The sequence below is a fragment of the Dendrobates tinctorius genome, unplaced genomic scaffold (assembly GCF_039654945.1).
Source record: "Dendrobates tinctorius isolate UK_male_01 unplaced genomic scaffold, ASM3965494v1 ptg000069l, whole genome shotgun sequence".
NCBI lineage: Eukaryota > Metazoa > Chordata > Amphibia > Anura > Dendrobatidae > Dendrobates > Dendrobates tinctorius.
In genome coordinates this window covers 15457842-15483632 of record NW_027361737.1, presented here as the reverse complement: position 1 = coordinate 15483632, position 25791 = coordinate 15457842, and positions in this window count along the sequence as shown.

Here is a 25791-nt window from a genome sequence, read left to right as displayed (position 1 = left end):
TTGTTTTGAATGGTTGTAATCATCATCTCAAAAACATTATTATTATAATTTATTGTTATAGCGCCATTTATTTCATGGTGATTTACATGTGAAAAGCATCTCTAGAACCTGCACTTTTCTTATCTTGGAAAATACAAAAACTCTTATTATTGCTCTAATTTAGTCAAGTCTTTATTACTGTAATTCTTTCACCAGTGATCCCATCAATACACTCTCTCCTCTATAATCTTCCTAGAGTGCAGTATCCAAGCTCATATTTTTGTCCAACTGTCATATGAATTCCTCTACCCTATACTAATCAAGGTATTGACTGCCCATTCAGTGTACTATGTTTCTGTGTATAGAAATACATTGAAAAGTGTCACCAATTTTTAGATATTTTCCTCTGAAATGATGTGAAGTTTCAGAAAAAAAAAAAAGCTGAAATTACTGCCAAAGAGGAGGTGACATGTCCAAAAGGAATGTACCTGCCTGTTTATTCTGATCTGCTCAGCACACAGTGAGAGATCTGTCAGTCTTGCTGAGTTGTTGGGAAGAAGCTGGCGGGGACCTGCCATGTGGGAACTTGTAGCCTCATCCTTTGCTGCTCCTTCATGGTAAAAGTGCTGCATGATAAAAGTCAGCAGCACAGATTGTGTCATAATTGTGATGCTTTATGCTCTTGTGGCAAAATTAGCTTTACCAATTTGTTTACTTCTCCTACGTTGCAGAAACATCTGCCCCGATTTATCATTATCATAGAATCATAGAATTGTAGAGTTGGAAGGGACCTCCTGGGCCATCTGGTCCAACCCCCTGCTCAAAGCAGGATTCGCTAAATCATCCCAGTCAGATGTCTGTCCAGCCTCTGTTTGAAGACTTCCATTGAAGGAGAACTCACCACTTCTCGTGGCAGCCTGTTCCACTCATTGATCACTCTGTCAAAAAGATTTTTCTAATATCTAATCTGTGTCTCCTCCCATTTAGTTTCATCCCATTGCTTCTAGTCTTTCCTTGTGCAAATGATAATAAAGATGATCCTTCTACAATGTGACAGCCCTTTAGATATTTGTAGACAGCTATTAAGTCTCCTCTCAGTCTTCTCTTTTGCAAACTAAACATTCCCAAATCCTGCAACCTTTCCTCATAAGACAAATCCTTTTATGCTTTGTAGTATTAGCTGTGATTTTTTTGAGTTAAATTCATCAATATGGCACACATAATTCATGAATATGAACTAAATTAAAATATGGACTTTTCTTCCTGTCTGTAACTGTTTTTGCAACACTTGGTGGCAAAAGTCACACATTGGCATCAAAAAGTCGTGAAAACTATAATAGGATACTGGCGACCTAAAAAAAAAAAAACATACAGGGGAGAGAGGGGTGACTGGAGAAAAGTTGCACCAAAATTGGTGACTTTATAAATGGATGGTAACAAAAGCATCTGGAATTTCTAGACTCCACCCATAAAGTGGAAAAAAAAATAGGTGAGTACATATAAAGTAGACTTTAAAAAAAGTGTATATAGAATAATGAATAAGGAGTAGTGATGAGCAAATGTACTCGATGATACTTGGCTGTCCGTTGAGTATCTGGGTGCTCCTATATTCTCGGCAGTCGAGGAGCATTGGCTTGGTGCTCAGATTGAATGCTTAAATCCCCACCCTGCATGTTTGGCACCTGTTACATAGCCAAAAAAGAGGCAGCGATTACCTGCCAGTCACTGTAATGGTTGTTGTATTACTGTGATTGGCTGGCAGCGTTACCTTATCAGAGGTTAAGGTTATAAAAGGACTGGCACCGCCACGTTCAGTACCCTCATGCCATTGCACAGCTCAGGGAACGTTCTGATTGGAGGGAGAGAGCAGGTGACCAGACCTGTGCACAGTTTAATGAATAAGAGTCTTCTAGTGACGATACTGGTGCTGATGCTTAACCATCATATTACAGGGCTAATCTTGTTCTTTTTCTGTTTCTATACGATACATTCTGTATTTTGCATCAGGAAAACTGCTGGAGCAAAGAGTACGGATGAATACAGCCACAAGACAGGACTTTAGGGCCTTGCAGTCCATTGCTAGAGAGGCAACTGAGTGATACAAAATGTATGCTATTCTTTCCTCAGATCCCACAATTACCTTTAAGAAGAAATTAGATATACTCCTGAATTCTGCATTCCTGCACAAAACTTTTAAGAAAGGTGAGCGGGATTTTCTCACTATTTCTAAGCTTGTCACGCCTACTTTATACCTTTTGCCCAAGGTCCACAAATCTTTGTCTAACCCCCCCTGGCAGGCCTATCATAGCTGGAGTTGGTGACCTTAGTGAACAAATTTGTGGACATGTGGACTACTATCTGCAGCCCACGGTTACCACGCTGGATTCACATATCAGGGACAGGATGCATGTGTTCGAAATCTTGGAGAATGCCATCGCTTCTGTGGAAATCACACTAGTATCCCTGGATTCTCTTTGATTTTGAATGTACATAGCCTTTATGAGTGTAGGAGTACCACTATATGACAATAGGAACAGAATGTGTATGAGGCCCTCCTTTTTGTCTAATGCAGGGTGTATCTTTGTCTCTTTTCCATCTAATTTTTGGCAGTTCTTGTTTCCTTCATAAATTACTCTGAAATTTCCTTTTTTATTTTTTTTTACAAAAAAAATCAATTTTGGATTGGTTAAATTATTGTTACTTTTTAAATCCTGTTTAAATTTTGCCTTATATACAATTCATAATACAGGAAAGAATGTTTCTTAACTCCAATTTCTCTACAATATTGAATGTTTTATTGTCCGTCCTAAAAGTTGGAGTAAAAGTGTGACACCATTGTTCTCAGCAGCAATCTGGGAGTCAGAGATGCTTCCATGAGTCTTCCTTGCTGTCCTCTTTCTATTCAGCACTTTTTCCATCCCTTTCAATATTTTTACTGCCCCCCAGACCTCCTTGAATGATTGGCCGGAAAAATGCTCAGATTTTCTATTGACTCCAATTATATTCATTATTTAAAAAAAGAGCATCCAAGCATTAAGAATTGCTTGGTTCGAGTAATGAGCATTTTAGTGCTTCCATCTCCCTAATTGGGAGTTAACAAAAAAAAGCAAAAAGACACTCAAAACTGACCAAAAATACCGGCGCAAACATAGGCCATGATACAAAACTATTTTTTGCAAGGTCAAAAGTGGAGAGTTTTTGCTCTTAATTTATTCCTACTTGTTCCATGAATAATTCATGTATCTGTATTTATTTTACATTTGTTTTTTTAGTGCCTTATATCATAAAAATGAAAGGATGGGCCCTAGTGCTAATATATACCCACTTCTTTTATAGTTGCATTATCAGAAGCACTCTTTGCCCTAGTGATTACTGGACAATGTCCAATAATAAAATAAAACTAAATCCGAGATGCGCTCAAAAGAATTATCAAAGAATGTTCAACAATATAGGAAAGGATAGCCGGAGAGGCTTCCTTGTCTGTTTGCATTATGCTGTGGTGATGATCTGTCCTAGATGCTGTTACGACCAGTTAGCTGCAGGGTATCCTGCAGCACTATGATGGCGAAAAGTTCTCCTGATAGTTACAACCCACACACTATAAAGTTCCCTGATGAAGGTGGTCACGGCTGCTTCCCAGGAGAGCAGAAATTGGCTGACAGCACTTCCAGGATCAAGGGATGCACGCTCTAAGTCCAGGGACCCAGTTGGACATCAACAGTCACAAAAAATGAAGAAAAGCAGCATCCAATCCGGGTGAAAAAACATATGAAATTTATTGCGCCATGAGAACATACAACGTTTCGACCATCACATGGTCTTTTTCAAGCATGCTTGAAAAAGACCATGTGATGGTCGAAACGCTGTATGTTCTCATGGCGCAATAAATTTCATGTTTTTTCACCTGGATTGGATGCTGCTCTTCTTCATTTTTTGCTTCCCAGGAGAGTCCGTACTGCATAATAAGGTCACATGCCTGAAAGTCGGCAATTTGTTTGAACATGTGCTGGTAGAACAGTGACCGTCCGTCACTATACGATACGATACACTTTATTGATCCTGAGGGAAATTAGCACAGTTCACTATTGGCAACATCATTCATGGCACTTGGAAGCTTTCCACAAACTCAGTGTGGGTTATCACTGTCAGGAGAACTTTTTGCCATTATAGTGCTGCAGGATCTCCCTCAGCTAACTGAATGTAACAGCATCTAGGACGGATCATCACCGCAGCATAACGCAAACAGGTAAGGAAGCCGCTCAGGCTATCCATTACTATATTGCTGATCAGTTTTTTTAGTGCTAATTTTGAAGGTCTTACAAGAGAGAATGGCTTGCAAGATCCTCTGGGGAAGTGTCTTTAGGCTGCTCTTCACTATTATGCTGTGAGCCTCGCTCCCTTGGTAAAGACCATTTAAATGAACACTAAATAAAAAGACCCATATATTTCTGGCCATTTGGTGAATTTATAGGCTAAAAAAGATAAAGAAACAACATATTCATAATCAGTGGAATTAAAATTAGATCAAAAACTAGCCACTTTTGGTTCTGGTGACAGGTCTTCTTGAAATAGAACTAATCCTCTGTCAGCAACTGCTGAATATTTATTGCTCAAATCAAAGAACCGAGATGTAAGAATTTGTATCACTTTGGAGAAGTTGATTTTTTCTTTTTCTCGCTTTCTAGACAAGATATTGAATTAGCTCTTAAGTCAAATAGCACTTTACAAAGGTGAATATATTGCCCTTGTCTCAATGAAAGTGTTTCCTTCTGGTACTTAGTAAAAGAAAGAAGTTTAGTTTGTTCTCTGAGCACAGTGCACAGTAAGGTCCGCCATCAGAATGCAATGACTTTCTGATCAATAAACGACTATTGTTTTCTTACAATGGAAAACAAAATGTTTTCAAATAAAGTTTGTGTAAGGTTGAGCTTTCAATTGACCTTTTCTTGAGTCAGAAAACACGTAACTCACGATAATTGTTTAACTGGTTTAGAAATTGAAGTCACTTTTGTGACATTTATTTTACTAGAAAATAAAATAAGACTTTACACTCCAATATAAACATATCATTTATAAGACTTGTCAGTAGTGTTGAGCGATACCTTCCGATATCAGGAAAAATCGGAACGGATTGGATCGGACCGATACCCCAAAAATATCGGCTATCGCCGATTCCGATACCGGAAACCCATGCAAGTCAATGGGGCACAAATATCGGAATGAAAATAAACCCTTTCTTTCCTTGCACATCCAGTTCGGGATGGGGGAAGAGTGTGGGCGGTGTGTGGGCGGAGACTGTGCGTGTGTGTGTGTGCGGGCGGGGTCTGTACGAGCCTCTCGGGGGCCTGTGTGGGCCTGCCGGAGGTATGTGCGGGCCTGCCGGGTGTCTGTGCAGGCCTGCCGGGGGTCTGTACGGGCCTCTTGGGGGTCTGTGCGGGCCTCTTGGGGGTCTGTGCGGGCCTGCCGGGGGTCTGTGCGGGCCTGCCGGGGGTTGTGTGTGTGTGTGCAGGCATCATCCAATGGGACTACAAGTCCCATCGGGCTATGCCTGCTGCAATGACAGTGATTGACACATTAGCCAATGATGGGACAGTAGTAGTCCCATCATCCGGCTAATGTGTTGAAAGTATAAAAAAAAAACCATACATACTACATACATAATACATACTACATATATATAACATACATACATACTACATACTTCATATATACTACATTCATGCAAAATACATACATACTGCATACATACTACATATATGCTACATTCATACAACATACATACATACTACATTCATACAACATACTGTACATACTACATACATACTACATACAGCATATACTACATACATACTACATATATACTATATTCATACAACATACATACATATATATTACATACTACATATATACTACATTCATACAACATACATACAACCTGCTACATACATACAACATACATACAACATACATACTACATACTACATGCAATACATTCATTCATACAATACAAACATATAGACATACAGTACATATAACATAGAGTACATACTCACCATCACTTGTCACTTTGATCCCCGAAGCCAGTGTCATCTGTAAAAAATATTAAAATAACAACCAATATACTCCCTGATCCGCAGAAATCCACGAGTGTCCCACGACGATGTCCCGTGGAGAACAGCAGCATCAGCTGATGCGACCGCTCTCTTGGGGCTCCAGGAATACAATGATGGGAGGTAGGTATCCTTCTGCACTGTATTCCTTCGCCACTGTAAAAAAATAGTCCCTAGTCTCACTTTTGGCATTGCTGTGTGAGATAGTTCCCACGCAGTTTTTGCCATAAAGTGAGACCAGTGAACTATAGTAACCTCTCAGTGATGGACTACAGGAGATCGTCGTGGGACACTCGTGGATTTCTGTGGATCAGGGAGTATATTGGTTGTTTGTTATTTTAATATTTTTCACAGATGACAGTGGCTTCGGGGATCAAAGTGACAAGTGATTGTGTGTATGTACTCTATGTTATATGTACTGTATGTCTATATGAATGTATTGTATGAATGTATTGTATGTAGTATGCATGTAGTATGTATGTAGTATGTATGTTGTATGAATGTAGTATGTATGCATGTTGTATGAATGTAGTAAATATGTAGTATGTATTTATGTATGTTGTATGAATGTAGTATATATGTAGTATGCATGTATGTTGTATGAATGTGGTATATATGTAGTATGTATGTAGTATGCATGTATGTATGTTGTATGAATGTAGTATATATGTAGTATGTATGTATGTATTATGTATGTATGTTGTATGAATGTAGTATATATGTAGTATGTATGTAGAATGTATGTTGTATGAATGTAATATTTATGAAGTATGTTGTATATATGTATTTTTTTTGGCTTTTTTTTTTTTTACATTCAACACATTAGCCGGAAGATGGGACTACTACTGTCCCATCATTGGCTAATGTGTCAATCACTGTCATTGTAGCAGGCATAGCCCGATGGGACTTGTAGTCCCATCGGACGATGCCTGCGCACACACACAACCCCCGGCAGGCCCGCACGGACGCTCGGCAGCCCGCACAGACCCCCGGCAGGCCCGCACAGACCCCCGGCAGCCCGCACAGACCCCCGGCAGCCCGCACAGACCCCCGGCAGGCCCGCACAGACCGAAAATCATGATGACATCATTTCAGCAGCCAATCACAGCCATGCCACTAGTTAACATGGCTAACATACCTGGCTCATTGCATTATGGGAACTTCCGATTCCGGTATTCGATATTGTAAAAATATCGGAACTCAGTATCGGAACTCCGATACAGCGAATATCGGCCGATACCCGATAACACTACTTGTCAGTCGAACAAATTTTTCAATGCAAGGCGTATACTAGGTCATGGCCTTAATTCTAATTTTAACCACTTGTGTATTGCTGAATGAGATTATATGTACATCACAGCGGGATAATTCTATGCACAGCAGTTAAATTGAAGCGGGTGGGCGTCCATTGGCACTACTAAGTTCTGTTATTGCACTTCTACTGTATAAAAAGAATATCTTGGAGGCTGCTCACAGTCTTCTGCTGAGCTTATACTGATGTGTGAGAGAGAGATTGTGTTGGCTACTTTGAAACAGAATGTTGACAGACAAAACATTTGTAATGATCCTCCCTTCTTTTAATTCTTTCTGTTGCAACTGTGTGTGTTCTATGTAAACTAAATAGCATTAAGTAGAGGAGAGGCTGGTTGATTAATAAAAGCCATCATTATAAAAAACATTGTTTTTCTGTTACACGTTTTTTTTAAAAAACATTTTGCATTTTTTTCATTTCATGACCTTTACTAAAAAAATAGTACTCTTTAATTTTCATAGTGGCCACTGGGGCCTCTTTGGACTCATATTTCATTTTTTTCACGAAGAGTTTATAGCGAGACTCTACATTATCAGTGACAGGATTATGACACATAATAAACTCTCTATACACCTCTGATAATACAGGATCCACAAATCACAAAAGGCAATGTTACAGCTGAGCCTGCTCCCCTACCCTGCATATCACTGGATGCGTCAGTAAAATTAGAGTCAAGGTTTGACTATAATGACTAATATACATGTGTTGTGTCCCAAAAAAATAAATTAGAGTCTAAAAAATACCCAGTGGTCAGTGTGAAAATTAAAAGATTTCTATTTTTAATACAGATTGTGACATGAAAATTTAAAAAACTGCCCCCCCTCAAATGTCACGTTTGGAGAGCCCCTGATGTGCCTAAGCAGTGGAAAAAAAAATGCACAAATGACACCATTTTGGAAACTAGACACCTCAGGGAACTTATCTAGATGTGTGGTGAGCACTTTGAACCCCCAAGTGCTTCAAAGAAGTTTATAAGGTTGAGTCGTGAAAATAAAAAGCAAAAAACACATTTTCCCCACAAAACTGCTTTTTAAGCCCTAAATTTTGCATTTTCACAAGGGTAACAGGAGAAATTTCACCATACAATTTGTTGTGCAATTTCTCCTGAGTACACCGATATCCCATATGTGAGGATAAAATACTGTTTAGGCTCAGGGCAGGGCTTAGTAAAGAAGGAGTTATGTTTTGAAACGCAGACTTTGATGGAATGGCCTGCCGTGTCAAGTCTCATTTCATGAGCCCCTGATGTGCCTAAACAATGGAAATCCTCCACACCATTTTGGAAGCTATATCTCTCAAAAAGGACATAAAGCAGTAAAAATAAAAAAATCAAAATTTTCCACAAAAATATATTTTAGCCCCATTTTGTAACTTTCACGAGGATAGCATAAGAAAATGGCCCCCAAAATTTGTTGTGCATATTCTACTTTTCTACCCCAAATGTGGTCGAAAACTACTTTTCAGGCACAGTGCAAAGCTCAGAAGGGAAGAATAGCCATATTGGAGTTGTCATTTGGCTAGACTGGTTTGAGGGTGCTATGTCACATTGGCAGAACCGTTGAGGTGCCATAATAGCAGAATTCCATATAAGAGGCCCCATTTTACAAACTACATCTCTCAATTAATTCATTTAGGGGTACAGTGATCAAATTGACACTACAGGTGGGTCACAGAATTTTAAAATCATTGGGCAATGAATAAAAATATAATTATATTTTTAACATCAAAATGTTGTTTTAGCCCCAGATTTTACACTTTCATACTGGGAAATGGGTAAAAATTGAACCAAAATTTGCCCCACAATTTCTGCAGAATGTAAAAATACCCCATAAGTGGCTGTATAGTAATACTTAGATAAGCGGTGAGACTCGGGAGGGATGTACTGCTATAGGCAAATAGCGTTCTGTCCATCCCGAGTCTACCCTTGTGGCTAAACAGTATTGTTATACAGGATGCATCCTGAAGCCCAGAATCTTCTATATTAGCTTGCGGACTCCATATGCAGAGCTCCTATGGGCTAGGAGAGCAGAATCCCCTCTCAAGTGACCTCATTTTGGAAATTATAGCCTTTAAGAATTTATCTACAGGTTCAGTGACGATTTTGACTCCATGGGAGTTTTCTAGAAATAAGCAGCAGTGGATGTTGCAGAGTGAAAATTGCAAACTGACGTTTTGGTGACCAGTATTTTGTAGTGCCCATACATTGTGCCTAGCTCATGCACCTGTAAATTAGGCAGGCTCTCATCGCTACAGAAATGCTGAACAAGTGAACGCTAAATGTGTATTAGGCACACTGGGGCTCAGAAGTAAAGAGGCTTTTGAATTTGGAAGCACAGAATTTGCTAGATCTCTTTTGAGGGGTGAAAGCTATTTCACTTTTCCAGAGTCAATGTGCTACCAGTAACGTGGAAACAACCTATATTTCCATTAACAGATGACGAACGCTAGTGGAACTTACTTTTTTTGTGGATTGAGTTCAAGCTGAGTTCAAGCTGAGAGCAGGGCCCTCACTCCTCTTGGTATTTGCTATAATCTACTGTATGTGATTATTGTTATGCTGTAATGTCTATTGTCTGTACATATCCCCTCTGAAATGTAAAGTGCTGCGGAATATGTCGGCGCTATAAAAATAAAATTTATTATTATTATATTATTAAGCTTTTATTGAGAAAATTTAAAATAACAATTTGGATCAACACTCTACACTGAACACTTATATCGTGGTTTCCCCTTAAATGTTCAAGTGACGTAATTCCGATTAGAGACCCGAGGGAGGCACTCACTATCTGGTGTCCTTTTTTCAGATGTGCATAAAACTGTGGCCGGCAACACTTTTATGCACCCCTAATAAAAAGATGGACACCGACGGATCACAGGTCAGATAGCATCCACAGTGCCTTCATTTGCCTCATTATAAGAAATCTTCCACCGGGAGTTCTGTCTGACTCATTTATGTCAGAGATTTGCACAAAAACCCCGGTGTAAGCTCTCAGTGTAAAGCTCAGGATAAATGAGAACCAACCCTTACTGCAAACTTTGGGAGGCAGATTGAACAAATCAACAGCAGGTGAAGAATTGGTTTTATTTATTTCTTATGCCATTCCTCTTACAGTATAAGTGATTAGACAACTTTATTCTTTGGGTCAGTGCAATTCCAAGGATACCAGATTTAAATCGGGTTTTTATGTTTTGATGCTGTCACACACTAAAAAACGCTTTTTTATTTTCAAAAACTAGTTTTTTGCATTCCCATATTTTTAGAGCTATAATTTTTCCATATTTCTGCTGACAAAGTCATATGATGCCTTTTTTTTCTGTTACAAGTTGATGTTTTTATTGTAACCATGACATTTTTTGATTGCTTTCTACTCCAATTTTTGAGAGGCCGAATAAACAGAAACCAACAATGCAGGAATCCATGTGTGGTAAAATTGATAAGGCAGCTTTAGTCTTTGGGTCAGTACGATTACAGCGATACTTCATTTTTATAGTTTTTTATGCTTTGGCTCTTTCACAAAATAAAAACTATTTTATAGAAAAAATAATTATTTTTGCATTGCTTTATTGTGAAAAATTTATTTTTTAAATTCTTCCTCTAATAGATCTGTAAGGCAGCTTGATTTTTGTAGGACAAGATAATGATTTTAGCGATACTATTTTTATTTACATTTGTCTTTTTAATTGCGTTTTATTCCACTTTTTGTTTGGTGGTATTATAATAAAGCATAATTTTTGCCTTGTTTTCTATTATTTTATTTTTACGGTGTTCACTAATGGGGTTAACTATTGGGACAGTTTTATAGGTCAGGTAATTCTGGATGTGGTGATACCAAATATGTGTTTTTTTATTTATTTTTCAGAATAATATTTATTTATGGGTACAATATATACTTTTTTGAGTTATTTTGTGATTTTAAAAAACATATTTTTACAACTTTTTTTTTTACTTTATTACTTAGTCCCACTATGGACCTTTTCACTTTCTGTAGTCTGATCGCAGATCATGATGACATCGGGTCACCCTGGCAACGATTGAAACCCATGAAACCCCTATGTTCCAAGGGCAAAGGGGTTTTCTTCCCTCTGCCTTCTCTCTAAATGCTGCATTTAGGTTGTTATGTTTCTGGAAGCGGTGTGGGCACCGTTCTAGACACTGAGAGCCAGGTGTCAGCTGCCAGAATCAGCTGACACCCAGTGGAGATTGCTGGCACACAGCCCTTGTGTACTTGTGATTGCCATGACATACATGTACTGCATTAGTCAGGAATTCTTCCCAATCATGATGTACATGTACTGAAAGTGTCAGCAAGATGTTATGGTTGCAACAAGATACAAGTTCATAGATAATGTCCTCCTTTTTGGAAGTGAGTGAATAACAAATAAAGGCTTCAGCATAGTAGTATACTGCAATCAGATTTAGACCTTTTTCTATTCCTATGAGTAATGAGGTGTGCACATTGTCTCTTATCCCCAAGCTTTAAAATGCTAAAATGATGCTTTTTGGCTGGTACTCATCTTTTGTATTCTTTGTGACAGCCCCCCCTAGATTGGATGCACTAGAACATGGAATGTGATAGCTGTAAGGCATTAAGGCAATGAGGATGAGCGGCATTCCTGATACATGAGTGCACAGGTAGAACTCCACCCAATTCAGATATTTACATAGAACTTAACACTCCTGGGAATTTTTTTTTGCAGTCCTCGCAAATTGATTCTCAAAGTGTTCATGGGGACCTGCGATCTTGAAGAAATTCAACTCCACTTTTTTGGCATTAAAGCTTTGATAAATTTGGACAAAGTCTAATTATGTTCAAGCCCAAATCTTGTAGGTAGATAAATGGTGTTTTGACTGGCAGTGTTTGATGTCCATATTTGTAGGAGGTGCAAAGGGGTTGGTACTATCAAAATAAGCTGGCATTTTAAAAGCACTTTGGCCCAGCATCATCAAAGTGTTTCTGCACATAATTTTTCATAAACACTTTGATATATCATTATTTTTGAAGTTGGACAAACATTTTTGTGACTTATGGCGTTTTCACAATAATTTTGCCAAACTCCAGAAAAAACGGCAGAGCTAGGTGCAGGACTGGGCAAATTGAGGGCGTGATCTAATTAATGATGAGTTGTGATGTACCAGAAATCTTAATCTAGTATTTGACTGGAGTATTATTTGTAGTGAGGAGTACACCACTTTTAAGGCTAGTTTCACACTAGCGTTTATTCCACGCAGCGCACGACGCCGCTAAGCCCCACCCCCTGCCGACTCCCTGCCCGCCCCATCCGGTCATCGCCGCCTACTATCGCACATGGACGCTTGCGATCTGCGCACCCTATCTTTAACATAGGGTGCGCAGATTGTGCGCTGGCCGTGCGCTAGTAGGATTTTGGAATGCGCTGCACACTTTTGAAGGTGCGCCGAGAGCGCCGAAATGCAACATGCGTGCGTGGAATAAACGCTAGTGTGAAACTAGCCTAAGACCAGTTTAATTCTTTAAAATGTGTGTGCCTCTTAATGAATTAGGTGCCTTTGTCTCCAGCAATTACTTCAGTAAGGCTAGAATGAAGAATAATGGTCTTGATAAATCAGTGTCTATTTATCCAAAAAAGTATTTTAAACTATAGATCTGATCACACACATATATTATAACTAGCCTTGATCCAAGGACTATTTTTTTTTCATTTCACACATAGGTCAAATAAGATTTAGATATTTGTATGTGTACTTTCCCAATGGGGGTGAAACTGATTGGATTAAAACAGTAGGAAATTATTGACTATTTTGAACTACACGTATATATTTGAGGTGCACACGGTTGTGTGAGATATGGAACCAACACTAGATGTCCTGAAAACTATTTTGATTTTTTATTATGGATTTTTTTCCCATCCAATATTTTGAAAACTGAACCAATTAAGTACATTTTTCCTTAAAAAAAATGTCAGATGCTGCTGAATCCATTTTCACATGTACTTAGAAATCAAGTCATGCAGATTCCACTTTCAATTCATTTTTACCCTACTTGACACAGGACGAATATTGTATTGACTGAGCTCAGTATCTGAACTTGCTCCGTAATGTTCAGGTGCCAACTTTTCTATACATCTGACATCTGCATGTAACAGCAGTTGGAGCTTGCGCTAATCAATGCTCTTCAATCACTTAAATGCCCAAGTCAATCTCTGACAGTAGACTTTAAGTAGTGCAGGCCTGGGTGGCTTCCATACTGGCAACTGCAGGGTGCCAATGATTTGTCGTGGCAGTCAAAGGTGTACTGAAGCCTGCCATCTTGGTATAGGAAAGATGTCAGAGGAAATAATTGTTTTAACTTTATACTGCAATTTTGGAGTATGCAAAAATAAGTGACAGAAAACGTAATTAAAAATTATTTTTAAACAATTAAAACATAAAAATAAATACAAGTTTAAAGCAATCTATGTTTTCAACGCTTAAAATAAAGAAATAAAAAAAACATATTTGGTATATTGCCATGCTCATGAAAGTCCAATCTATGAAAATACAAAATGAATTAATATACAGAATAAACTATAAAGAAAAGAAAAATGTTCGTTTTTGAGTCACTGCAACTTTTTTAAAAAGTGAAATAAAAAGCAATCAAACTGCTGTATTCAGCCCAAAAAGGTAACAATAAAAACAGCTCACCTTTATAAATAAAAAACAAGATTTCACATAGATCCATTGGTGGAAAAATAGAGAATTTATAGGTATCAGAAGTTGGAGAAACAAACTGAAATTCATAATTTCATATAAATATTAAAATACAATACAAATTTGGCATCGCTATAATCATACCGAAGTGAAGAATCACGTTGCTAGGTCATTTTTTACTGTACAATGAATGTCAAAAGATAAGGCAAATTACATATGGTCATGCTGACTCAAAAATTACTAGGGTTCATGTCATGGTAGAAAAGTGGGAAGATAACAAAAGAAGCTAAAAAAAATAAAGTATTTCTGGTTGAAAATAATGATTAGTCTTAAATGATGGAGAATTTTTCTCTCAATTATTGTCCAGCAATATATTTGTTTATAGATATAAACATTTTTCATGAAACCATCAAAAAATGTTGTGCTGGAAGTATAGTAATGGATTCCCCCTAAACCATTCTGAAAGTTACCATTAGTAGAGCGTAGGGTATCCCAATGGTTAATACAGAGCCATTCAATGACAGGCCAAAGAAAGTGATCCCTCAGGAGAAAATGTTGGCTTTAAAGCCCAATATATGAGCTGAGCCGGTTCTTTTGCTGAGTGTGTTGACATAATCTCTCACTATAACCACACATCATCTTTCATCGGCTTTTACAATCCCATTCAATCCATCGTCTGGCTGTAGCACAATTAAACGGTGGTTTTATTTGCAAAACTGATCTTCTGCATAGACCTCGCCAAGACTAGCAGCTCAGGAAAGCAGAATAGATTAAGGAAAAAGTCATATAAGGTTTTATGCATTTAGCTATTAACTTTTTGTAAACTGTCAGCTGATAAATCTGTCATGCAATTTTCTACATTTTAACTTCTCATTAATAACAATGCTGATTATTAACCCTTTCACTGCTTGGAATGTAAAAAATTGCAATATGAATCCTTACACTGGAGGCTAGCTAGCATGAACATGTTCTGGGAAAGTTGGCCATGCTGAAGGGATATATACAGCACAAAAAGAGGACTTGAAAGTCCACCAATAATGTGAAACAGCAAAAAGAGCAAAGAGGTTTACCCGTATAGGCCTCCAGACAAATGCACTATCAGGGTGCAGTGGACCCATATAGTTAAGATGGCAACACAGGTGCATGAATACCGATATAAAACAACCGCTCGCAGCCTACCAATATATGGAGGGGGCGGTTGTCTGGTATGTTAATGCACAGCAAAACACTTGTATGCGGCGCTGTTCACACTAAGGCCATGCACAGCATCCAGGCCAGCCTAGTAGTGACACCCTTCTATTAGCTCAGGCGGGCTGGCCCAGCGCTATCAAAATGCATGCCATGTGAACAGACGCCGCAGTTTACAAGACCAGATGGGCCCAACTGCACCCTGAATAATAAGTGCAAAAAATACATTAATAATGTGGAGTATTAGCTGATATTTTGGCCAAAATACGCGAGCCCGTAACCTACGTCAAAGATCTCCACGCTTACGGGTACCTAACACTAATCCTAAGACTAATACAGCACAAAAAGAGGACTTGAAAGTCCACCAATAATGTGAAACAGCAAAAAGAGCAAAGAGGTTTACCCGTATAGGCCTCCAGACAAATGCACTATCAGGGTGCAGTGGACCCATATAGTTAAGATGGCAACACAGGTGCATGAATACCGATATAAAACAACCGCTCGCAGCCTACCAATATATGGAGGGGGCGGTTGTCTGGTATGTTAATGCACAGCAAAACACTTGTATGCGGTGCTGTTCACACTAAGGCCATGCACAGCATGGCATATATTGGTAGGCTGCGAGCGGTTGTTTTATATCAGTATTCATGCACCTGTGTTGCCATCTTAACTATATGGGTCCACTGCACCCTGATAGTGCATTTGTCTGGAGGCCTATACGGGTAAACCTCTTTGCTCTTTTTGCTGTTTCACATTATTGGTGGACTTTCAAGTCCTCTTTTTGTGCTGTATTAGTCTTAGGATTAGTGTTAGGTACCCGTAAGCGTGGAGATCTTTGACGTAGGTTACGGGCTCGCGTATTTTGGCCAAAATATCAGCTAATACTCCACATTATTAATGTATTTTTTGCACTTATTATTCAGGGTGCAGTTGGGCCCATCTGGTCTTGTAAACTGCGGCGTCTGTTCACATGGCATGCATTTTGATAGCGCTGGGCAGCCCGCCTGAGCTAACAGAAGGGTGTCACTACTAGGCTGGCCTGGATGCTGTGCATGGCCTTAGTGTGAACAGCGCCGCATACAAGTGTTTTGCTGTGCATTAACATACCAGGCAACAGCCCCCTCCATATATTGGTAGGCTGCGAGCGGTTGTTTTATATCGGTATTCATGCACCTGTGTTGCGATCTTAACTATATGGGTCCACTGCACCCTGATAGTGCATTTGTCTGGAGGCCTATACGGGTAAACCTCTTTGCTCTTTTTGCTGTTTCACATGCTGAAGGGATAGAAGCCGCCATACATATTAGATGGCTGTCAGACTAACAATGGATCGGCTGATGGTTAAGCTGGCTGCTATCTCGGTCACGTCTCTCATATATAGGAGCTCTCACTTGGCTGAGAACTTCTGTGTTTTCTATGATATAGGGTCACTAGACATGGTGACTGTTTATCTGTTTATCTCCAGAAGACAATGTAATTTTCAGTCCAAAATGGGACATGTATCATCAATATTTCCTTCTATAATCAATTCTTTGGGGCTACGATACCCTTTAGACTGTCAGCAGCAAGAAGGAGAATGTAAACAGCAGATCAGTGTGTGTAGTGGGAAGAATGTGTGCACACTCGCAGGAAAACAGATTGCGGATAAGAAGGAAACAACACTAAGGGCAGAGTCACACTGGCGTATTTCTCCTGCGATAATGGCATCGCACTGAACGAACTGGCCGGCACCTCTCCTGACCCGAGCATGACAGCGTGATGGATTACTATGCATATGTCAAGCCCAGGTCAGAAAAGCCGACAGCCAGTGCGAGTTTTATGATGCGATTCTCGGATGGGAAATATGGCAGTGTGACTCCAGCCTAAGAGCAGAATCGGGCCAATTACACTGCGCAACAAATTTCAGAGAAGTTCTTGTCCTCTGAGAAAATTTTATTGTATCTTATAGATTTTAATATGCTGAACATGAATATGTGCTCCAAAAGTCTGTATCCCGTAAGGTTTTTAACCTCTTTATGACCGAAGGTTTTTTGATTTTTCGCTTTTGTTTTTCTGTTCCCTTCTTTCCAGAGCCATAACTTTTTTATTTTTCCGTCAATATGGCCTTGTGAGGGCTTATTTTTTGCGGGACGAGTTTTACTTTCGAAACATTCCATTGGTTTTACCATGTCTTATACTTGAAAACAGGAAACTAATTCCAACTGCGGTGAAATTGTATAAAAAATGCAGTCCCACACTTGTTTTTTGCTTGGCTTTTTTGCTAGGTTTACTAAATGCTAAAACTGACCTGCAATTATGATTCTCCAGGTAATTATGAGTTCATAGAAACCAAACATGTCTATGTTCTCTTTCATGTAAGTGGTGAAAAAAATTTCCAAAGTTTGCTGAAAAAAAAAATTGTGCAATTTTCCGAGACCCGTAGCATCTCCAATTTTCGTGGTCTCAGGTTGGATGTGGGCTTATTTTTTGCATGCTGAGCTGACGTTTTTAATGATACCACTTTTGTGCAGATACAGTCTTTTAATTGACCATTATTGCATTTTAATGCAATGTCGCAGCAACCAAAAAAATGTAATTCTGGTGTTTTGATTTTTTTTATCACTACGCCGTTTGGCGATCAGGTTAATTCTTTATTTTATTGATAGATCGGGTCGATTCTGAATGTGATGATACCAAATATGTGTAGTTTTTTAATTGTTTTATTTTGATTGGGGCGAAAGGGAGGCGATTTGAACTTTTATACTTTTTTTATATTTTTAAACACTTTTTTTTTAATTTTGGCATGCTTAATAGCCTCCATAGGATGCTAGAAGCTGCCATAGCATAATCGCCTCTGCTAAATAGAGGCAATGCTCAGATCACCTCTATGCAGCAGAATTACAGGCTTGCTATGAGCGCCATCCACAGGGTGGCTCTCATAGCAATCTGCCATCAACAACCATAAAGGTCTCGAGGAGACCTCTGGTTGTGATGACAATGCAGCAATGACCCCTGATCACATGATGGGGTCATCGCTGTGCATATTTCCGGACCGGAGTCCAGAAGTGCATTTAAATGCCTACTGTCAAAGATTAACAGTGGCATTTAACTACTTAATAGGCATGGGCAGATCGCGATTCAGCTCGCGCCTATTGCGGGCACATGTCCGCTGTTAGAAATAGTTGACATGTCACGGCTTTGAGGTGGGCTCACCGCCGGAGCCCACCTTAAAGCGGGGGATACTGCCAGCTGATGTACTATTCTGTCAGTAAGTGGTTAAGCTGGCAGTAAGGGGTTAAGAAACAACATTTTTAGTCTACATTATGATGTTCGAGACACTACTTACATGTGCATCGATGACAGCAGCAAAAGCAATTGATCAAAAGTGTTTTGCAGACAACTTTTGTTTATAATCCTTGTCAGATGCTTCTTGAATAAGATTCCAGCAATAGTCAGCCAGCATTGACGTACTCCACTTTTCCTGGTACCTTTTCTTCATCAGCACAATGTCTTGGTGAACTCTTTCACCGTGTTCATCGCTAACGGCATCAAGATTGGCTGGAAAAAAGTCCAACTGAGAATGCAGAAAATGCATTTTTAGTGACATATTGCATTTCATCAAATGATATGCTGTGAGCATGTTGTCCATGAGTTGTTCAAAGTTCGGTGCCCTGCTGTTGCTAAGGAAGTTGAAGGTCACATCTTTAAAGGCTCTCCATGCCACTTGTTCAGCACCTTGCAAAAGACCATCAAAGCTAATGTCATTCATTATATCTCTGATCTGTGGGCCAATAAAAATACCTTCTTTAATCTTTGCATTACTTATTCTTGGAAATTTCTGTAGCAAGTAAGAAAAGGCTTCCGATTCTTTGTTCACTGCTTTGACAAAAATCTTCTTAAGCCAAGGTTTAATATGCAAAGGAGGGTGATATATCTTTGCTGGATCAATGAGAGGTTTGTGTTTAACATTCTTCTGTCCAGCAACCAGGGTTCCATATAGTTGTCAGTCTTTTCTGAAATAGTGCATTTCTCGTGCACGACTGTCCCACTCAAATAAAACAACAATACTTGGTATATCCAAGTTGCAGTCTAAGAAGAAGTGCAACAACTTTTAGATCACCACATATGTTCCAGCAATAATATCTATAATTAATGTGGGTCAACAGTAACTCCATATTCTCATATGTTTCTTTCATGTGTACTGCATGTCCAATAGGTATAGAAGGATAGATATTTCCATTGTGTAGTAAAACAGCCTTCAGACTTAAAACTGACGAGTCAATGAACAGTCGCCATTCTTTCAGGTCATGTTCACATCCAAGAGCACCAAACAACTCCCAGACGTCGTTGCAAAAGGTTAAACTGTCGACATGGTTGAAAAATTGATTAAGGTCTTCTTGACGACTGCGAAAAACAGAAACTCTTGTTCCTGGTAATAAGAAATTCCGCTCTTGTAGCCTTGATCCCAATAATTCTGCCAGCCTCTTTGACAATTTCAATTCTCTGACAAAGTCACTCAGATCAGCTTGACTGAACAGATGTGGATTAGATGCAGAAGGCTCAAAGTCTGGGTCTGCAGCAGTTTCATTTTCTACTGACATTGTTAGTTCATCTTCATCGTCCTCCATTGTCCATACTTTGGGGGCGTGTGGCACTGGTCTTATGGCTAAAGGAAGATTAGGATATTCTATTAATTTCTTGTTCTTTGCTGAATATCCTGTTAGCTTTGTAAAGCCCCTGTCACACACAATGATCTCGCTAGCGAGATCGCTGCTGAGTCACAAGTTTTGTGACGCAACAGCGATCTCACCAGGGAGATCGCTGTGTGTGACACCTATCAGCGACCGGCCCCCCTGCTGGGTATCGCTGATCGTGCTGGAATGGCCAGGACATTTTTTTGGTCGCTGGTCTCCCGCTGGCCAGCATGCATCGCTGCGTGTGGCAGGCGGGAGACCAGCGATCAGCGAGCAGGAGCTTGTAGCCAAGGTAAACAGCAGGTTTCTAAGCGCCGATTGGCACTTAGAAACCTGCTCTTTACCTTGCTTACCAGCTCCCTGCATCAGCGCACTGGTTACTAAGGTACACAGCGATGCCAGAGCTCTTCGTCGCTGGTGCTGATCGCTGGTGAAGCTGCCTGTTTGGCAGCTCACCAGCGATCATGTAGCGACAAACCAGCGATCCTGACAAGTTGATATCATTGTCGGGATCGCTGGTGAGTCGCTATGTGTGATGGGGCCCTAAGGCACAAGTAGCAATCTATTATATGATCTCTTTGCTCTCTCCATATCATTGGGACAGCGAATGGCATTGAAGGTCGCGATCCAATCAGCCATGCTCTAAGTATGTCAGTATTGTCTTTGATCCCTCCCCTGCCCAGGAGATATGGTATGCTCTGTACATGGTCAGTCGAATGATTCATTGCTCCTGCTTGGAATTTGCATAATAAGTGCTTGCATATGTGTATATCAGCGATTTATATTATTTCAGTGGAAAATTCAGAATATACTGTTTCAGAAAAAGTTCATATAGGAGTTTTTAGAATTATAACAGAATATTATAATGTTTCATATCATTTCTCAAAAACCTTAGGTGATAGGAAAAATCTGGTCATTTCTGAAATCAGCATGAAAAAAATCGATCAGGAACACTCAAAATTGTCCGAGGGACAAAACCTTGGTAACACAGTGTTATGCAAATGACGCTATGATCAAAGTCTGTTCAGAGTATGAACATAGTGTAATCTGATTTTCTCAGATAATGAGAAGATGAAAAAAATCCATTTCCTCATTTATAGTAGTCCGGGAAATCAGACTGCACTCAAATGTCATCTAAGTGCAGTCAGATGTTTTCCATGCACTCATTGACTCGCATGGCTGAGCATGATCTGAATATCGTATCAAACTCAGGCATGCAGTGATTTCTTTCCTTGGACATTTGCATGGTCTTATAGACTAATATTGGTCTGAGTGCGATCAGATATTTTATATCTGAGATGTCCAATGGCTAGTGTTGAGCATTCTGATACTGCAAATATCGGGTATCGGCCGATATTCGCTGTATCGGAATTCCGATACCGAGTACCGATATTTTTGCTATCAGTCAGGATTTGATCCAGAAGTTGATTGAGAGCATGCCAGGGAGAATTGCTGAGGTCCTGAAGAAGAAGGGTCAACACTGCAAATATTGACTTGCTGCATTAACTCATTCTAACTGTCAATATAACCTTTTGTTACTCATAATATGATTGCAATTATATTTCTGTATGTGATAAAAACATCTGACAGACACACATAAAAACCAGAGGCCAGCAGATCATGTGAAAATATAATATTTGTGTCATTCTCAAAACTTTTGGCCATGACTGTACATACATACTACATACAATACATTCATACATTCATACAATACATACATACTATATACAATACATTCATAGATTCATACAATACATACATATAGACATACAGTACATATAACATAGAGTACATACTCACCATTACTTGTCACTTTGATCCCCAAAGCCAGTGTCATCTGTGGAAAAATATGAAAAAAACAAACAATATACTCCCTGATCCGCAGAAATCCATGCGTGTCCCACGCCAATCTCCCATGGAGAACAGCAGCATCAGCTGATGCAACCGCTCTCTACGAGGCTCCAGAATCCAATGATGGGAGGTAGGTATCCTTCCGCACTGTATTCCTCCGCCACTGTAAAAAAATTGTCCCTGGTCTCACTTTATGGCAAAAGCTGCGTGGGAACTTTCTCACACAGCAATGACAAAAGTGAGACTAGGGACTATTTTTTTTACGGTGGCGGAGGAATACAGTGCGGAAGGATACCTACCTCCCGTCATTGGATTCCTGGAGCCCTGTAGAGAGTGGTCGCATCAGCTGATGCTGCTGTTCTCCACAGGAGATCGGCGTGGGACATGTGTGGATTTCTGCGGATCAGGGAGTATATAGGTTGTTTGTTATTTTCATATTTTTCCACAGATGACACTGGCTTTGGAGATCAAGGTGACAAGTATTCGTGCGTATGTACTCTGTTATATGTACGTACTGTATGTCTTTATGTATGTATTGTATAAATGTATTGTATGTAGTATGTAGGTAGTATGTATGTAGTATGTAGTATGTATGTTGTATGAATGTAGTATGTAGTATGTATGTTGTATGAATGTAGAATATATGAAGTATGTATGTAGTATGTAGTATGTATGTTGTATGAATTATGTATGTATGCTGTATGAATGTAGTATGTATGTAGTATGTATGTATGCTGTATGAATGTAGTATATAAGTAGTATGTATGTTGTATTAATGTAGTATGTATGTAGTATGTAGTATGCATGTATGCTGTATGAATGTAGTATATATGTAGTATGTATGTATGTTGTATTAATGTAGTATATATGAAGTATGTATGTAGTATGTATGTTGTATGAATGTTGTATATATGTAGTATGTATGTAGTATGTATGAATGTTGTATATATGTATGTAGTATGTATGTATGTAGTATGTATGTTTTTTTTTTTACATTCAACACATTAGAGCGGATGATGGGACTACTACTATCCCATCATTGGCTAATGTGTCAATCACTGTCATTGCAGCAGGCATCGCCCGATGGGACTTGTAGTCCCATCAGACGATGCCTGCACACATAAGACCCCCAGGAGGCCCGCACAGACCCCCGAAAGCCGGCACAAGCCCCCCGGCAGGCCCGTACAGACCCCCGGCAGCTGGCACAAGCCCCCGGCAGGCCCGTACAGACCCCCGGCAGCTGGCACAAGCCCCCGACAGGCCTGTACAGACCCCCAGCAGCCGGCACAAGCCCCCGGCAGGCCCGTACGGACCCCCGGCAGCCGGCACAAGCCCCCGGCAGGCCCGTACGGACCCCCGGCAGCTGGCACAAGCCCCCGGCAGGCCCGTACAGGCCCCCGACAGCCGGCACAAGCCCCCGGCAGGCCCGTACAGACCCCCGTCAGCCGGCACAAGCCCCGGCAGGCCTGTACAGACCCCCAGCAGGCCCGCACAGACACGCACAGTGTCTGCCCATGCACCGCTCACACTTTTCCCCCCTCCCGAACTGGATGTGCAAATAAAGAAAGGTTTTTTTTAATTCCAATATTTCTGTCCCATTGACTTGAATGGGACTTCCGGTATCGAAATCGGCGATACCGATACTTTTTTGGGTATCGGGCCGATCCAATCCGATCCGATATTTCTCAATATCGGATGGTATCGCTCAACACTACCAATGGCTTGTTTTGTTTTAATTGCTGGGTTAACATTTTCTGAAACAAGATTTTTTTGATATGTCAGTGTATAAAGGGATTGTTCTACTTTAGGGGCAACAATTTTTTAATTAAATACATGTACAGGTGTGCTGAAAAGTTTACATATCCCGGCAGAATTTTTATTTTCTTGCCCTTTTTTCAGAGAAAATGAATAATAACACCAACACTTTTTCTTCACTCATGGTTAGTGGTTGCGTGAAGCCATTTATTGTCAAACTAATGTGTTTTTTCTTTTTAAATCATAATGGCAATGCAAAATATCCAAAAGGCTCTGATCAAAATTTTACATAACCCATTTTTAATACCTTGCATTGCCCCCTATTTCATCAATGACAGCTTGAAGTCTTTTGTGGTAGTTGTTTATGAGGCTCTTTACTTTCTTAGGTGGTAAAGCTGCCCACTCTTCTCTGCAAAAAGCCACCAATTCCTGTGAATTCCTTGGCTGTCTTGCATGAATTGCGCGCTTGAGATTTCCCCAGAGTGGCTCAATGATATTGAGGTCAGGAGACTGAGAAGGCAACTCCAGAACCTTCACTTTGTTCTGATTTAGCCAATGAAAGGTCTAATTGGCCTTGTGTTTTCAATAGTTGTCATTTTGGAATGTCCAAGTACGTCCCATGCGCAGCTTCCAGGTTGATGATTGCAAATTTGCATTCAGTGTTTGCTGATAATGTGCTGCATTCATTTTTCCTTCAATTTTGACCAAATTTCCTATGGCTTTGTAGCTTAAAAATCCCCAAAACATCAACAATCCACCTCCATGCTTTATGGTAGGAATGGTGTCTTTCTTCATAGACCTTGTTGACCTCTCTCTAAATGTAATTTTTATGGCTGTGGCCAAAAAGTTCAATTTTGGTCTCATCACTCCAAATTACCTTGTTCCAGAAGTTTTGAGGCTTGTCTCTGTGCTGTTTTGCATATTTTAGGCGTGATACTTTGTAACATTTGAAGAAGAATAATGGCTTTCTCCTGGCGACTCGACCATGCAGCCCATTTTTCTTCAAGTGCCTCCTTAATGTGCATCTTGAAACAGCCACACCACTCGTTTTTAGCTACTCCAGTATTTCAGCTGATGTTATTTGTGGGTTTTTCTTTGCATCCTGAACAATTTTCCTGGCAGTTATGGATGACATTTTTGCTGGTCTACTTGACCATGTTTTTTATTTTTACAGAGCCCTTAATTTTCCATTTGTTAATCAGAGTTTGAATGCTGCTGACTGGCATTATCAATTCCTTGGATATATTTTTGTATCCCTTTTCTGTTTTATACACTTCAACTACCATTTTCCGCAGATCCATTGACAATTCTTTTGCTTTTCCCATGATTCACAATCCAGAAATGTTTATGGCTGGATGAGAGATGCAAGCGTCTGTTTGGATCCCAGAAACTCAGTCAACTTTTATGCACACACACTGATTACAAGCAAACAGGTCACAGGTGAGGATGTTACCTTTAGTAGCCATTCAAACCCATTTGTGACAACTTCTGTGCATGTTAGCAGGCCAAAATCACCAGGGTATGTAAACTTTTGATCAGGGTCATTTGGATGTTTTGGTTTGTTATTATGATTTAAAAAGAGAAAACACAGTAGTTTGACAATAAATGGCTTCACCCAACTACTAACCATGAGTGGAGAAAAAGTTTTGGTGTTATCATTCATATTCTCTGAAAAAAGACCGAGAAAGCAAAATTTCTGCCTTGGTACGTAAGCTTTTGAGCACAATTGTACTTGTGGGTAAAAATCATTTTTAGAATTGAGTTTCATCACAAATGTTGCACTATTTGCTTTCCATAGCCTCCGTGTTGCATACAGTATTTATTGCCAAATTTGTTAACTGAGAATTCATCAGTCAGCCAACTATGACAGACTGATAAGGAGTATGTAACTCCTTTATCTGTTTTTTATGAGTCCCTCTCAGATGATTTATGACCACAGACCATATCAAAGTAGACTGTGTAAAGAAACAAGAGGCTTTTTAAAAAAAAACAAAAGGGACATTGCCGGGGTTGTTGGGTGTCGGACACCCACCAATCTGATATTGATGACCTATCCTCAGAATAGGTCATTTATATAAAAAATTCACCAGAACCCGAGAAAACCAGGGAACAAGGAGTGTGTGTAAAGATAGCGAATTTTATTAATACATTAATATAAAAATGCAATTATAAGAATGCCTCATATCAGACTAAACATACTCACAACCCTTATAAAAGTTACATATAATACAGCTTTAAGATAAGTGTCTCTCTTTT